Source organism: Galeopterus variegatus, unplaced genomic scaffold, assembly GCF_000696425.1.
Source record: "Galeopterus variegatus unplaced genomic scaffold, G_variegatus-3.0.2 Scaffold268, whole genome shotgun sequence".
Lineage (NCBI taxonomy): Eukaryota > Metazoa > Chordata > Mammalia > Dermoptera > Cynocephalidae > Galeopterus > Galeopterus variegatus.
Genome location: NW_007726379.1, coordinates 694,797 through 709,072, shown reverse-complemented (window position 1 = coordinate 709,072; position 14,276 = coordinate 694,797). Strand labels below are relative to the sequence as shown.

Here is a 14,276-nt window from a genome sequence, read left to right as displayed (position 1 = left end):
TACTAGGAATTTCACAAAGGTAACTTTCACAGTCTGGAAGATGGCATGGAGGGATAGAGGCTAGAGGGAGAGAGGCCAGATGAGTAAATGGTGGTCATCCAGAGGAGAACGGGAAGGCTTGAGTGATGTCACTGAGCCTCTGGAGGGATGAAATACTTTGCAGATCATGAGGAATATAGGGTCCCAAAGCTTGGTGATTCTAGTCATGTATTAACAATAATTGTTCTGTAACATACTGCTCATTACCCCAGGAGAAGTTTTGTCATGTGTTGTGGAGCTGAACTAACCTTTCTTTGTAGAAGCACTTTGCCTGCAGCTTTTACTCTGAACTAGGTTGCTTGATTGTACCTGAGGGCTTGGCAGAGTGAAGGTGTGCTGAGTGTGAAGTCATCAGGCCTCAGTTTAAATCCAGCCCTTCCCTTCATTTGCTGTGTGATCATGGGCTTATCTTCTCTTCTTTCTGAGACTTAATATGTATTTCCCTCCCCCTTAGTCACACCTTTCCTTTGTCATATGTTAGATCTTTTCATCACCTCTAACTGCTCACCTCCGAAGTCTCAATTTTGTATGCCCCACACAGACCATTCCCTTGCAGCCTTGTACTTTCTCACTTCTCTATCCCCACTACAGAACATCTCAGACCTTGCTGGAGCCTCCAACCCCTCACCCAGCCCGGATTAACTAGGATAAGGTTAAACTGCCATAACCAAAAGACCCCACAGTGCGATGGCTCAAACAAGAGAGGGTTTTGTTTTTTCTGCCCCCCCGTCCCCCTCCTCCCTTTCAGGTCACAGCACAGGGCAGTTGTTCAAAGTCAGTGAGTGGTTCGCCATACACAGACATTCAGGATGCAAGTGTCTTCGTCTTGCTGCTCTGCTGTTCCCTGGCATCATCCTGGATTGAGCTGGGGAGAGGGTGAAAGAGCGTGGAGCAGGCTTTGCCTGTGGAATGCCCCTGTCCCTTAGGGGCACACGTCACTTGCATTCACAGTGTATTGGAGAGGTCTGAACCATATGGCCACACATAACAAGCAGAAGAGCCTGGGAGACGTAGGGTGCCTGGCAGCCATGTGCCAGGTACTCTTATGTTCAGAAGAAGGGAGAATGGATTTGGGGGGACAGCTAACTGTTGCTGGGACAATAGTGTCTTTACTAGCTGTCACCTCCCTTCACATCCTCTCTTCTTTCCTTATTTAGCCTGACTTGCATGGTCTAACACTATAATCACTCCCTTGCAATTACGCTTAACTTCCTTGCTGCTCTGCTTCCTTATTGCTAATTTAGAAAAATAAAAACATCAATTCTCTACGTGTCTATCTGAACAGCTGAAAATTGCTGAAGAAAAACCATGTCTGTTCTTAAATTGATGACCACAAACCTAAGATGGGCACTCAACACTGTTTGCTGAGCAATCCTTATACACTCTCCTTGTCTGATTACTCCCACTCCCTGAAATACACCTTCACCTCTCTCTTCAAAACCCCTCCTCCTATTTCTCAGCTGGTCACTTAGCCACCTGCTTCACGGCAGAAATGGAAACAATCAGGTGGGAGTTCCCTTAACTTTCCTTTACCATGTCAACCACGTGATTTGCGTCTGTACTCGTTCCCTGCCTCCTTTACAGTGAATGAAATATACCTGCTTCTCTAAAAGGCCAACCCCTCCACCTTTCTACTGGATCCTGTCTCCTTTTGACTTCTCAAAAGACCTTGGTCTTGGTTTCTACAATTATTTTCTCTCTTCTGCATCATTTTTCTCTTGATAGGTCATTCCTGTTAACATACAAATATGCTCTAAAATCTTCCATCTTTATAAAATCCTGCTTTGACCTCTTATTCCCGTTTAGTTACTGTTTATTTCTCTGCTACCCTTCACAGCAAATCTTCTCAAAAAAGTTGCCTAAATTATGTGTTTTCCCTTCCATACATTTCATTTTTCCTCAAACTACTCCAGAAAGGTTTCTGTCCCCACCATTCCACTGAAACTGCAGCTGTCTAGGTCACCAGTGATTTCATGTTACCAATACAAGTGGTCACCTCTTGTCCCTCTCTTACTCAGCCTCCTAACGTTGGACATAGCTGATTTTTCTCCATATCAAGAAACCTTTGGTTCTCTTGGTTTCTAGGTCAGTACATGTTTCTAGTTTTCTTCCTATCTTACTGATTGTTGCTTTTGTTCCCTTTTGTTGTCTGCTTCTCCTCTGCTCTCCCTTTAAATGTTGGGATGCCCCAGCACTCGGTCTTGGATCATCACCTCTTTTTCTCTATATAGTCTTCCTATAGTTGATTTTATCCATTCCATTGGTTTTAAATTCTAGCTGTATGCTGATGACTCTCAGAATTAAAACTCTAGCCCTGACTCCTTCCTTGAGCTCCAGATCCATATAGACCATGACTTACATGACCTCTTCATTTGTATATCTAATAGGTATTTCAAAACTAGCATGTCCAAAGAAACACCATTCCTACCACCACCTGCAACCTGTTTTTTCTCCAAGATTTCACATATGGCTTCAATATCTACCCATTTACTTGAGCCAAAAACTTAGGAATTATTCCCAATTTCTCTTTTTTCCATCCCCTTCCATTCTGCCCACACCTCATATATCTGACTTGACTCTAGGGATGTGCCCTGAGCAGTCTAAACCAATCATGGCTGTCCCATACTCCTCGCTAATGGCTAGAAGAGACTCCTAGGCCAAAACCAGTCAGCATAAGGGGTTAGTTTAGGAATGTCATGTGTCTTAACTCAGGTCCATGATACAATGAAGTAAGGATTTCTGGGGAATTCCTCATTTGAGAATGTCAGTGAGGAATAATGTAGCCCACATTCTCACCATCCAACACCCTATGACCATACTTAAAAAGAGTCAGCCTTAGGATGATGCTGACCTTGTGGATGGCAGAACGAAGAGGAAGAGATGACATGGCTGGTTGACTAGAGCAAACAACCCTGAGACCCACCTCCATCTGGATTTCCAGTTCCAAAAGACAGTACATTTTCTCATTGTTTAAGACACTTTGAATTGGGTTTTTTTTTTTGTTTCTTGCAATTGAAAGCAAATTAATAGATTGAAAGAGAAAAACAGGTCCCCCATGGATTCGTAAAAGTCCTGCTGGCTGGGATTCAGCTCCAGTTTCCATAGGGCCCACTTGTGCTAGGATTTCTATTCTTGGATTTCTGTAAGATTTCCTAGCTCTCCTATACCCACCTGCAGCCATACCTGAGCTGGCCTGGGTATTCTTGTAATTAAAAGGATCTAACTAAAATGGGAGATAAAGCTCTCAGCCCATTGAGTACTTGGCCCATGTTAAGTTCTCAATCCCTATTTGTTGGTTTATGTTAGTTTTGTTCCTAAAGTGTTTAAGGCAGCTCTCAGTAAGTTCTAGTGTCTTCTCTGCACAGTGTCTAATGAATCTCAAGAATCTTTGGAAAGAAATGTTTAAGAAAAGCAGGGGATATGTCTTTCAGATCTAAATTCTTCCTTGAATGTTTCTCCTTTCATCCCTACTTGGCAGGGAGCTGGTATGTCAGCGATCAGTGGGAAGCTGCTTGGACTTTTGAGAGAAATGTTCTATTTAAATACAGCAAATACATTCTGAGCCTTTGCAGAGATGCACAGTATAAATGAGTGAAAAGCCTAAATTAAATAATTTTTAAAAGGATGATAGCTTCATTATTTTCAAGTACACAGAGTAACTTAAACTCAGCCATGAAGTGTTCCACTGTAGAAGCCCTTAGGGACTTTCCTTAATGAGTAGATTATAATTATTGGTAATCAGCATAATGGTTCTCTGCAACGCGTGCTTTGAAAGCAATTGAACATATTAAGTGATTTTGATGTTCCAGGGGGCAATTTTGTTTATAACATTAATCTGCTCAATATATACCCTTTACAGCTATAACCCTCTGGTTTTTTTTTTTTTTTTAAATTCTGAAGTGTCTCTCCATCAAACAATATTTGTTTACCAGTTGTAGGAGGCAGAGAGAGACATAGTAGGACTCAAATTCTTTACCCATGGTGCTCTGATAGAATTATGTGAACAGCTGAGATTAGCATGTGAGGCCTGGTGCAAACCCTGGCTCTGTCACTTACTAGGTATGTAACCTTGTGCTTGGTAATATGAACTTTACTGAGTCTCAGTTTCTCCTCTGTACAATGGGGATAATTTGCAAGGTTGATGTGAGCACTAAATAACCATTAGAGCTCTTAATACAATAAGTGCTCAAATGCTAGCTGCCTTCTTCCTTCTTTCTAGATCTCTGGGCCTGTGTGGGAGGCTCTCCTGCCTCTTTGGTGTCACAAAGACTGCTCCCAGTAGTACCTCTTCATTCTCTGGTGACCAAGTGACATAAGCTTGCCCCTTTTCCAGGCTCACCCATAGGAAACTGGTGGCATCCTAGGGGCCATCTGAGGTGGTGCTTTTCTGCTGCCATAGCCTCAGTCCTCAACATACCTGGGTTTGAGAAGACCAGAACATTTGTAACCCTCTTTGCAGCCAAACACATTGGTTAAAGGGAGCTTTGTTTGCTGAGGGTTTGTTATTTTTGTGTTGTTGGTTGTTAACATTTATTAAGAGCTTACTATGGGTCAGAAGCTATGCTAAGCACCTTATATAAGGAAGTATTTACTGCATTTCATCAATTCTGAGGTGCATTTTTCAAAATCAGAGTATATCTTAAAATTGGCATCTTATGAGTGTTAGACAGGCCCCACCATTACTGCTGTCATAGCCTGTGTGTGTACAAATCGGGCATGCTCTTCCCATCGTCATCCTTTCTTTTGTGTGATGTGCATTGTTGGTACCACATGTGTGTAATCTAAGTGCTTTTTAAGGTGTCTTCAAAAAGATTATACTATGATTTTGTATTATAATGAAAAGTTATTTTGTACTCAGAAAGGCACAGAAACTGAACAGTGGAGTTAATTTTGGTATTAGTGAAGAACAGATTTGCCATTGGAAGAATGAACATAAGGCCATATTTTTTGCAAAGTAGCAAGTACTGTTTGGAAGAAAGAAACATATCCATCAGTAAATGAAGTTTTACTGACATGCTGAGATTCATGCAAAAGGATTGCCTATCATCAAACACCAAACAGGGCAACTGAATGAAGGAGAAACCTCCCCATCCCTTGGAATAAATGGAAGAAGTTTTAATGCAATGAGAGGCCTAGTGTGACTCAATTTGTGCAATGCACAGGACTGATCATTAAGGTGTGAATCAATTTGTCAGAAACTTCCTGCTGGCTTTGAACAGGAGCTGATTAACTTCCAGGGACATGTGATTCAACATAGGAAAAAATGAAACTAGAGTTTAAGTCAAATGCTGGTGAAACTGGGTGTTCTTCAGCTTGCTTCAAAATCTGAAAAAGGCCTAAAGTGTTCTTTGAATAAGTATGTTTTAAGGGTACTGGGATTTGTCTTAGGTATGGTAAGACACACAGACATGGAAATGAATGTCATGAAGAAAGAAGTTTGTTATACTCACAGATCCCTAGAAACAGGAGGTACAGCATGCCATGCAGGGCCACGCAGGGAAGTGCCTGGGTCAGTCAGGAGACAGAGGGACTGGGGCAGAAACATGGCCAAAAAGCCTTTATTGTGATTTTTGCAGGAAAGAATGGATGAGTCAGGGCAAGCAGGTTTGGGATGGACTAATTTGAATAATTTTGGCGTGCTCTGGGGTTTAGGGGCTGTCCCTAGTTGTCTGGGACCTCATTAGGGCAGAGTGTGAGAGCCTGATAAAGGAGGTCGTTGGAGGTGTGGGCTCTGGATTGGTTGATTTGCATATGGAAGGCATGTTCCTCAGCAAGCAGTTTGCTATCTCTAGGAATTAGCAAACCCTGGGAGGTGCAGTCCCTCCAGGGTCAGCATGGTCCTAAGATGTCAAAGCATAAGAAAACAAAAGTCGTGGTTAATACACTATAAAGGATAATTACAAGTGATAAAGTATTGTCATGGTTTAATTGTCTGGGTTCATTTTTCTTAGTGACATGTGGTAGCCAGCCTCCAAGATGGCTCACAATGATCCCGCCTCCTATATTCATGTTCTATGTAGTCCCCTCCCACATTGTATCAGGATTGGGCTGTGTGACCAAAAAAACACAGCAGAAATGATGGTGTATCACTTTCGAGGCTCAGTTATAAAAGACATTTCAAGGGTAGGCTTCTGCATCTACCCCAGCCCACTTGAATCTCTCTTTCTAGGGGAAACCAGCTGCCATGCCATGAGGACACTTAGGCAACCTTCTGGACAGACCCACTTGGTGAGGACTTGAGGTTTCCTGCCAATAGCCATCTATGGCTATTGAGTGAGACATCTCAGAATCTGATCCTCCAGCCCCAGTCAAGCCTATAGATGACTGAAACCTCATGAGAAATGCTGAGGCAGAGCCACCCAGGCACTCTTGGGAATTATTGACTTGACTCTTGACTCTCAGAAATTATGTGAGGTAATAAATATCTTAAACTGTTGAGTTTTGGGCGGTAGTTTGTTGTGTAGCAGTATATAACTAACACACACATAAATAATGGCGTGTTTTGCAATATGACATATTTGAAAAGTGCAGTATTATCCCTATTTTAGAGGTAAAGAAACTGACCTCAGAGAGATTAAATGATTTGCTCAAAGTTAGTTAATAGAAAGTAAACTTTAATCCAGCCTGTGTCAGAATTTATTTAAATCCTGAATTTATTTAGGTCTAAACTGGTGTTTTACTGATTATCAAAAACATTAATAGGTAATTCTGATATTTTTGTGCCTGTGTATCAGTAGGGAGATACCTGACAAAGGTATCTTTTACTAAATACTGATAATATACACCACATGCTTTCTCTTTCTCCTTAACACTAGTGTGTTAGTTGGCTTATTTGCTCATCCATGTATTAAACATTTATTGAGGGCCTACTAAGTGTCAGGGACTAGGAGTATTAAGAATGTGCAAATCATCGCCCTAACATTTGAGTTTCTACTCTGTTAGTATCTCTGCATACCTATTTTCCTCTCTTTGAAAGAAAGAGGCAACTTGCCCTCTCTCTCTGGCTCACCTGTCCACTGTCAATAAAGAAACCAGGTAACCAGTCTTTGAGTGTGGATGTAGCAAGAAAGAGCTGAGTATTGGACTGCCTTTTTTGTGGGAGCCCACTGCTTGTCCGTGTAATGTTTCATTAACTCTTTGATGCTGAAGTTCTATCTCCTCCAGGGAGCATTTACAGTGCCCCAGGAGAGCTGCCTGAAATTGCTGCCTGGTGGTAGCACACATTAACTCTATGAGCAGAAGTGGGGTTCTCAGGCCCCATGCTGTTGTGAGCAGCTCTTCCTGGCTGGGCCCTTTCTGCTTCCTGAGACCAGAGATCTGGTCTCCAACTACTGTTTCTCTTCTGAGTCAGTAATGAAATTTTCAGGATTAGAAGAAGAGACTGTCTTAGTTTTGATTAATTGTTGAAAGAATGGAGAGGGGCCTATATTCCTACTGAAAGAAAGAAAAAGTTGGGGAATTGGAGGTGTTCTGAACAGGAACAAAGAAGCAAATGGAAGGTAATTTAAAAACTCAGTCTCTTAGCCCTAGTGTTTAAAAGTGTTTGTTGGGGGATGAGGTTTGAAGTCTGTCCTTAAGGAAGGATGTGATGTGTCCTTAATAAATTGACTTTGGATTGTTTTCCATTCAAGTCAATCTTTTTTTTTTTTAATGTCACTTGTTAAATTTTTTTTTAAAAATAAGGTTTATCTGAGGGCCGGCCCGGTGGCGCACTGGAGAGTGCGCCGCTTGGGAGCGTGGCGGCGCTCCCACCGAGGGTTCGGATCCCATGTGGAGACCGGTTCCTGCTCACTGGCTGAGCGCGGAGCGGGCGCAACACCGAGGGTTGCGATCCCGTTGCCGGTCCCCGGTACGGGCGCGACACTGAGGGTTGCGATCCCGTTACCGGTCAGTAAAATAGACAAAAAGGAAAAAAAAAATAAGGTTTATCTGAAAAATGATTCTCAACTCAGGTTAGATTAGGGAGAAAATTGATGTAGTGGGCATGTTAGAATCTCGAGAAGGATTTCCTCTGAAAATCAACTCAGTATCATTTTTATTAAGAAAATGCAACATACATAAGTTCTCATATTACAAACTTCAGAGAGTTTGAAAAAAAATCTTGTTTGATGAGGTTATGCAGAAGACATAGTGATTCATAAACGGGACACACCCTCTCAAAATCTTGAAGGGATGTGAGATTTTGTGGTTACCCAATGGGGGGATGAGTTTTGGAAGGTTGAGAAATGTGTTAGAAATATGTTGAATTTCCTAAAAAGGCAGAATGGGAAAAGCTGAAGCAGGATTTGGGAATATTCTGTGAGTCTCATGAGCTCAGGGATGGGGCAAGCAACGTAAGGTCAGAGAAAGATGAGGGACTCAGAATGGACCTATGGTAGCCAAGGCACCATTATCTCTTAGAATTCTCTTTATAATTTTGCAGTGAGGAAGCCCCTTCTGAGAAAGGAAAAAAAAAAAAAACACATTAAATTGAATATATACAAAGGAAAACTTATGCATGGCAAAAAAATATCAAAACAGTCAGATGACCAATGATAACACCTTTATCAAAGGATTGATTTACTTAGTATAAAACATTTTATGAACATATAATAAAAATCTGAATAATCCAAAAGACAAAATGGGCAAAAAATATTATTAGCAGGGTGTTCACAGAAAAAATAAATACACATGGTCAACAATTATATGAAAAATGCTCATACTAATTATTTTTCACCCATCAGATTAGCAAAGGTTCAAAATGTTTGATGACCCAATATTGACAAGGATGTCGGGTTCTCTTACCCACTGTGGTGGGAGAGTAAGTTGACTCAGATTTCTTGAAAGATTAAAAGCAATATCTTAATAAATGGACATAACTTTTAACCCAGTTAAATTCTATCTCTAAATATGTCTCAAGACAAAACATTTTCATATGTGAACAAGGTATATGTTCATTGCAACGTTTTAACTATGAAAAAGGAAATTATTAAATGTACGTCAGTAGAAGACACACTAAATAAATTATGAAACGTCCATAAAATGGGATCTGATACAGCTGTTAAAGATAACAAGGCAGATCTGTACGTATTGATTTGGAATGCTCTCTGAGACATACTAATTGAAGAACTGCATTTAGTGTGATGCTAGTTTTGTAAGAAGAAAAATAACTAAACTCTATAAATACATACATGAGAATCATAGAACACTTTTGAAAGGATATGGAAGGCTTTTAATAATGGTTACCTCTGGAAACTGGGCTCTGAGGTGAGGGAAGGTAGACATTTACTTTTTAGCGTATTCCTTTTTCCTTTGTAATATTTTTTACTGTGAACATGTATTTCTTAAAAAACATTTTAATAGATTTAAAAAATTTTTTAGTTGTAGTAAAAAATACATAAAATGTACCATCTTATCTATTTCTAAGTGTAATATACAGTTCAGTAGTGTTAAGCATATTCACGTTGTACAACAGATCTCTACAATTTTCTCATCTTGCAAAGCAAACTCTATACCCCTTAAACAACTCCCCACTTCCCCTTCCTTCCAACCCCTGGCAAACACCATTCTGCTTTCTGTCTCTATGAATTTGTCTACTCTAAGTACCTCACATAAGTGAAATCCTACAGTACTTGTCCTTTTGTGACTGGCTTATTTCACTGAGCATAATGTCTTCAAGGTTTATCAGTGTTGTAGCATGTGTCAGAATTTCCTTTCTTTTGAAGGTTGAATAATATTCCATGTATGTATGTATCACATTTTGTTTATACATCAATACATCAGTAGACACTGGGGTTGCTTCCACCTCTTGGCTATTGTGAATAGTGCTGCTATGAATATAGGCATGCAAACATTTCTTGGAGATCCTGCTTTCAATTATTTTGATATATATCCAGAAGTGGAATTTAATGAGATTTTTAAAAAAGTATTTAACCAATGAATTCACCTGCAGTGGAAGAGGTGATATTAGGTAGACACTCTGTGGGCTACTTGAATAGAGTAGTCTGAGGCCAGGATTTTCTTTACCAGTGTCTTTGGGGGCTTAGCAATTTCACTCCTGCCCCCTGAGCCTTTCCTTTGCACAGAGGCAGGAGGGGGCTCAGCAGACTTATGAACCCGGCCGCTCCTGCCTGCATTAATTCAGCACATTTCTGTAGCTCCCCCAAGGAAGAGACGCTGCAGCAGCATTTAATTAGTGGCCAGGAACATGCTTTCCCAAGGACACGGCTTATTTCTCAGGCAGCTGTTGCTGGTTGCTCCCTAGCAACATGAAACACTCATGTCTGATTGCTTTAAGGCCCTTTCTCTCCAGGCAAGGGGGGATGGCACGTCCACCTGCTGTCACAGCCTGATGTGGGGGTGGAAGGTGGGGGTCCGTGGGTCTGAGGCTAATTCTCCAGAGGAAGTGAATGATCTGAACTTGTTATTCCTGCCAGCTATGGTGCTAAACCTCTTGACCCTTGAACTGTCTAATGGTGGTTCAGGTGCTCCATTACCCCTCATCTTCAAGTTCATGATTAGAGCAGACAGCTGTAATACAGACAGAGCAACATGGCCTAGAAAAGTCTGCTAGGATTCTAAAGTGCAGCTGTGAGACTTTGGGGAAGAGAGAATGATTTTGCGCCCTAGTTGGAAAAACCTACTTTCAGCATGGATTCGGGGTGCAGGTGTTGGAGGCCTTGGCACCACACCACCCTACACAAGAGGAACAAGGGATGCCTCATCCCAGTGGCCTGCTAACTGCTCTGGGTTTCTAGGGGCCTTGGAAAAAGAGCGTGAGGAGGCAGATGTCAGCAGCAGCCACCACTCTGAGCCTGAATTTGCCGCTCCTCACAGGGTATAAGAGACGGCTGTCTGAAGACTTGTCCCTCCCAAGTGCTGCTTCTGCAGAGGTTGCAAATGGGAGGCTTGGCATACATCGTGTTTTTGCAATTTTGAAGCTTTGTAGAATATCCTGCCTTTTCATGTTGCTGTCAGGAGGCCCATAGTCCCACATGACAATTGGGGCCCCTTTAGACTGGGCATGTGTGCTCTCCAGCTTGCATAATCCCCGCCTCACTCACTCATGGGCCCTGTCTGAGTGTGTGAGCCCTCTCCCCTTCCTTAGCCACAGTGGTGAGCCTGGCTGCGTCTTCAGGGGTTACCTCATATTTACTCATTCATTCATTTGAGTATGTGACCCTGAGCTAGTCACTGGCTAAACAGCTCAATATAAGGTGTGGTCTTTGCATTCCCTGAGTTTATGGACCAGATGGGACAGACCACTAAACGGGCTGGGGGATCCACTGAGATCAGGTGATAGAGGGATACACAGGGGCTGGGGAACACAGAGACCTGGGTCAGGCGTCTGACCCAGACCAGAGGGTTGTGGAAGGCTTCTGGCAAAGATATCACCTGAGCTGAAAATCCTGCAGGGTGAGAGAAGTGACAGAAGGGCAGAGGAGGAGGCAAAGGAAGAGAAGAGTGTACCAGCCAGAGATGGTGAGGTGCCGAGTCATGAGGAGTTTGGCATGCTTGGGGACCAGCAAATAAGACCAGGGAGGCAGTGGGGAGCGGACCGTGAAGAGCCTTCTGGGCCTGCTGAGGGTTTGCACTTAGGGGATCCTTGAACAGTGTAAACTGCAGTGCCATTTGTCAGGTTTGTTTTTTCAGATCATGCTGGCTACAGAATGGATTTGATGTTGGACGGGCAGTCAGGAAGCAGGGAGGCCCCCAAAAGAGGCCATTGCAGTAATGCAGGAAAGAAATTATGCACAGAGGACTCCTGAACTCTCTCCCACCTCCCGGGCAGTGGGACTGATAAAAGGAGGAGCAGAGCTGCTTTTGGAGGTGTGGAAACTGCTCCAGGGTTGGTCTCCTACCTTCTGTGTCCAGCCTGTGCTTTTACCTCCTCCCCTGCCCACTTTGTTCCTGCCTTCTCCCACCCTGACTAGCTCCTTAGAACTGGCAGCCGGACTCTATAATGCCAGTGGAGGCTTGGCACAGTGCTGGCTCCAAGTCAGCACTCACCAGTGACAGCTATTGTTGGACGACACGCTGGCTGAGAGCTTGGCTTAGCTCCAGTTGCTGCCCCTCAGAGGGCACTCTCTGTGCTGGGCATTATCACACATGGCCTGACCAGTCCAGGGCTTTGGCACCTCTGCACCTGACCAGCCTCAGTGCCCTGCAGGGGCTAGTCACGGGTGCTGGTGGGCTGGCAGTGGCTGACGTATGGAGAGGGTAGGGTCGATGGGAGTGACTTAGAGGAATGAGCAGTTGTACATGGGGTACAAGGGAAAGACAGGGTCAGGGATTGGTTAGGCAAGAAGGGGAAGGTGGTGCCCAACTAAGACTGGGGAGCAGGGAGAGGCCGAGTGGGAAGGGAAGGAGCTGGACATGGCTGGCTGGTGGTGCTTGAGACATTAGAAAGACATCCACAGGAGAGGAGGGAAGGAATCTGGGGAGCCAGAGCCCTAGACTGGGGGGCAAGAGTGAGGAGCCAGAGGTAAAGCATGCCGCTGACAGCATGAGAGCAGCCAGGATCGCCCTGGGAGGGTTTTGTTTGAGAAGAAAATAACAATAGCTAAGTTTATTGAGCAGTTGCTAGGTGCCAAGCATGGTGTTTACACTTTACATCTACTAACTCCTTAAATTCTCACAACAACCCCATGGAGCAGAAACTACCATGGGTCGTTGCTTTAAAGATGAGGAAGTGGAGATTAGGGGACATTTCTGGACCACTCATCTACTGATCCTCAGTTACTTAGTGGAAGAGTCAGGATTTGAGCATGAGTGGTCTGCTTCCAAAGCTTCTGAGAACTGTCACATGTCCTAGCTAGAGGAATGTCATACATTTCCACCAATCTAAATGATGGTTCTGTGAGGGAGGTAATAATATTCCTGTTTCCAGATGAGAACATTGAGGCCTAGGGACTTGACTTGCCCTAAATAACACACACAGTAGCTATAAAGTCAGGATTTGAATCCAGTTGTATCTGATATGATGCCCGAGCTGCTTTATAGCTCTGCTGCCTGGAGGCCCAGGCTAGATAGTGGCGAGGACCCCTGCAAGCCTGAGGCAGAGGGGTTTGGTGACCAGCTGCCTAGATGGGGCAGGTAGCAGGAGAGGTAGGAGCCAGGGAGGGAGGGGTCAGAGGGACAGAAGACTTCAACCTGAGAGAAGGAGGCTGGTGAGTGGCTAAGAGTTTGGTCTCTAGGATTCTGACTCCATGCTGTCTCAGCTCTCTGGCCCTGTTGTGCTGCGTCTCTCAGCCTCTGTTTCCTCATGTATGAACAGGCATAATACTACTGTCTTTTGAGGGTGGTGTTGAGGATGAAATAAGAGTCTGCATGTCTCGTCTGGGTTGTCATGAAGTTAGTGTCCTATTCACATAGTCAAAGGCACTCACCAAGCGCCGGGTGAGGGAGTCCCTCTCTAGAGAGCTCACAGCCTCTCATTCAGTCAGGGTGGATGCAAGGGAGTGTTTGAAGGGTTAACCTTGCATGTTCAAGTCATTCTACCCATGGCAAGAAATGACTAACATTTTCCAATTCTAGAGACACCATAGGAGATGGCGACCCTTGGTTCTAGCTTCCCTTCCAGCTGCTTTTTATTGATGAAGTGAAAATAGGAAGCCACCACCTCTTGATTTCCCCACTGTGCAGGCAAGGCCGGCCTGTCTTAGCCTGCAGACACCTTCTAGGTGTGTGTATTTTATATTGTGTGAGCCACAGAACCACAGGAAGTCTGGTGTGGGGGTGGGAGTGCAGAAGAAGGCTGTGGAAGGCTGTGTCCTCTCCACACCCTCCCCCCAAATACAAAGGAGAGGCTGGGTTCTGGCCACTTGGTGCTGCAAGTATCACAGAGCTGAAGGCAATCTTACACTGCAACCTCACAGTGAGGTACAACTTGGAAGGGTGTTAGAGGCCACCTAATTCAGAGGCCCCCAACAGTTTCACGTTCAAGGCCTCCATGCACCCTTACAGTGACTTTAGTGGGCTTACCCCACAGTTCTACTCTTCATACCCATTGAGTGACACTGTCATTTGTTTGGTTCCCTCAGCATTCAAACTTCTTTCTGGGTTTGTGGATTCTACACCATGAGTTCTAACAGGGAGCACAAATCAGCCTCCCTGCCAGGGGCAGCACAGCTGAGGTTCTGCGCATTAGCCCAACCATGCCTGACTTCCAGAGCCAGCTTGCAAGGGGGGTGATGGGGGGAGCTCCCATTCTAGGGCAGCAGCCCCCAGACTCTAATATTTTACTATCAAAGCTGATG

At 43.9% G+C, this 14,276-nt stretch overlaps 1 protein-coding gene across 1 annotated transcript in view; it reads right to left on the bottom strand.

Moving 5' to 3' along the window:
• The window catches only part of MRPS11 (mitochondrial ribosomal protein S11), a 56,846-nt gene that overhangs the window by 13,014 nt on the left and 29,556 nt on the right, over positions 1 to 14,276 (bottom strand). The window lies entirely within an intron of this gene.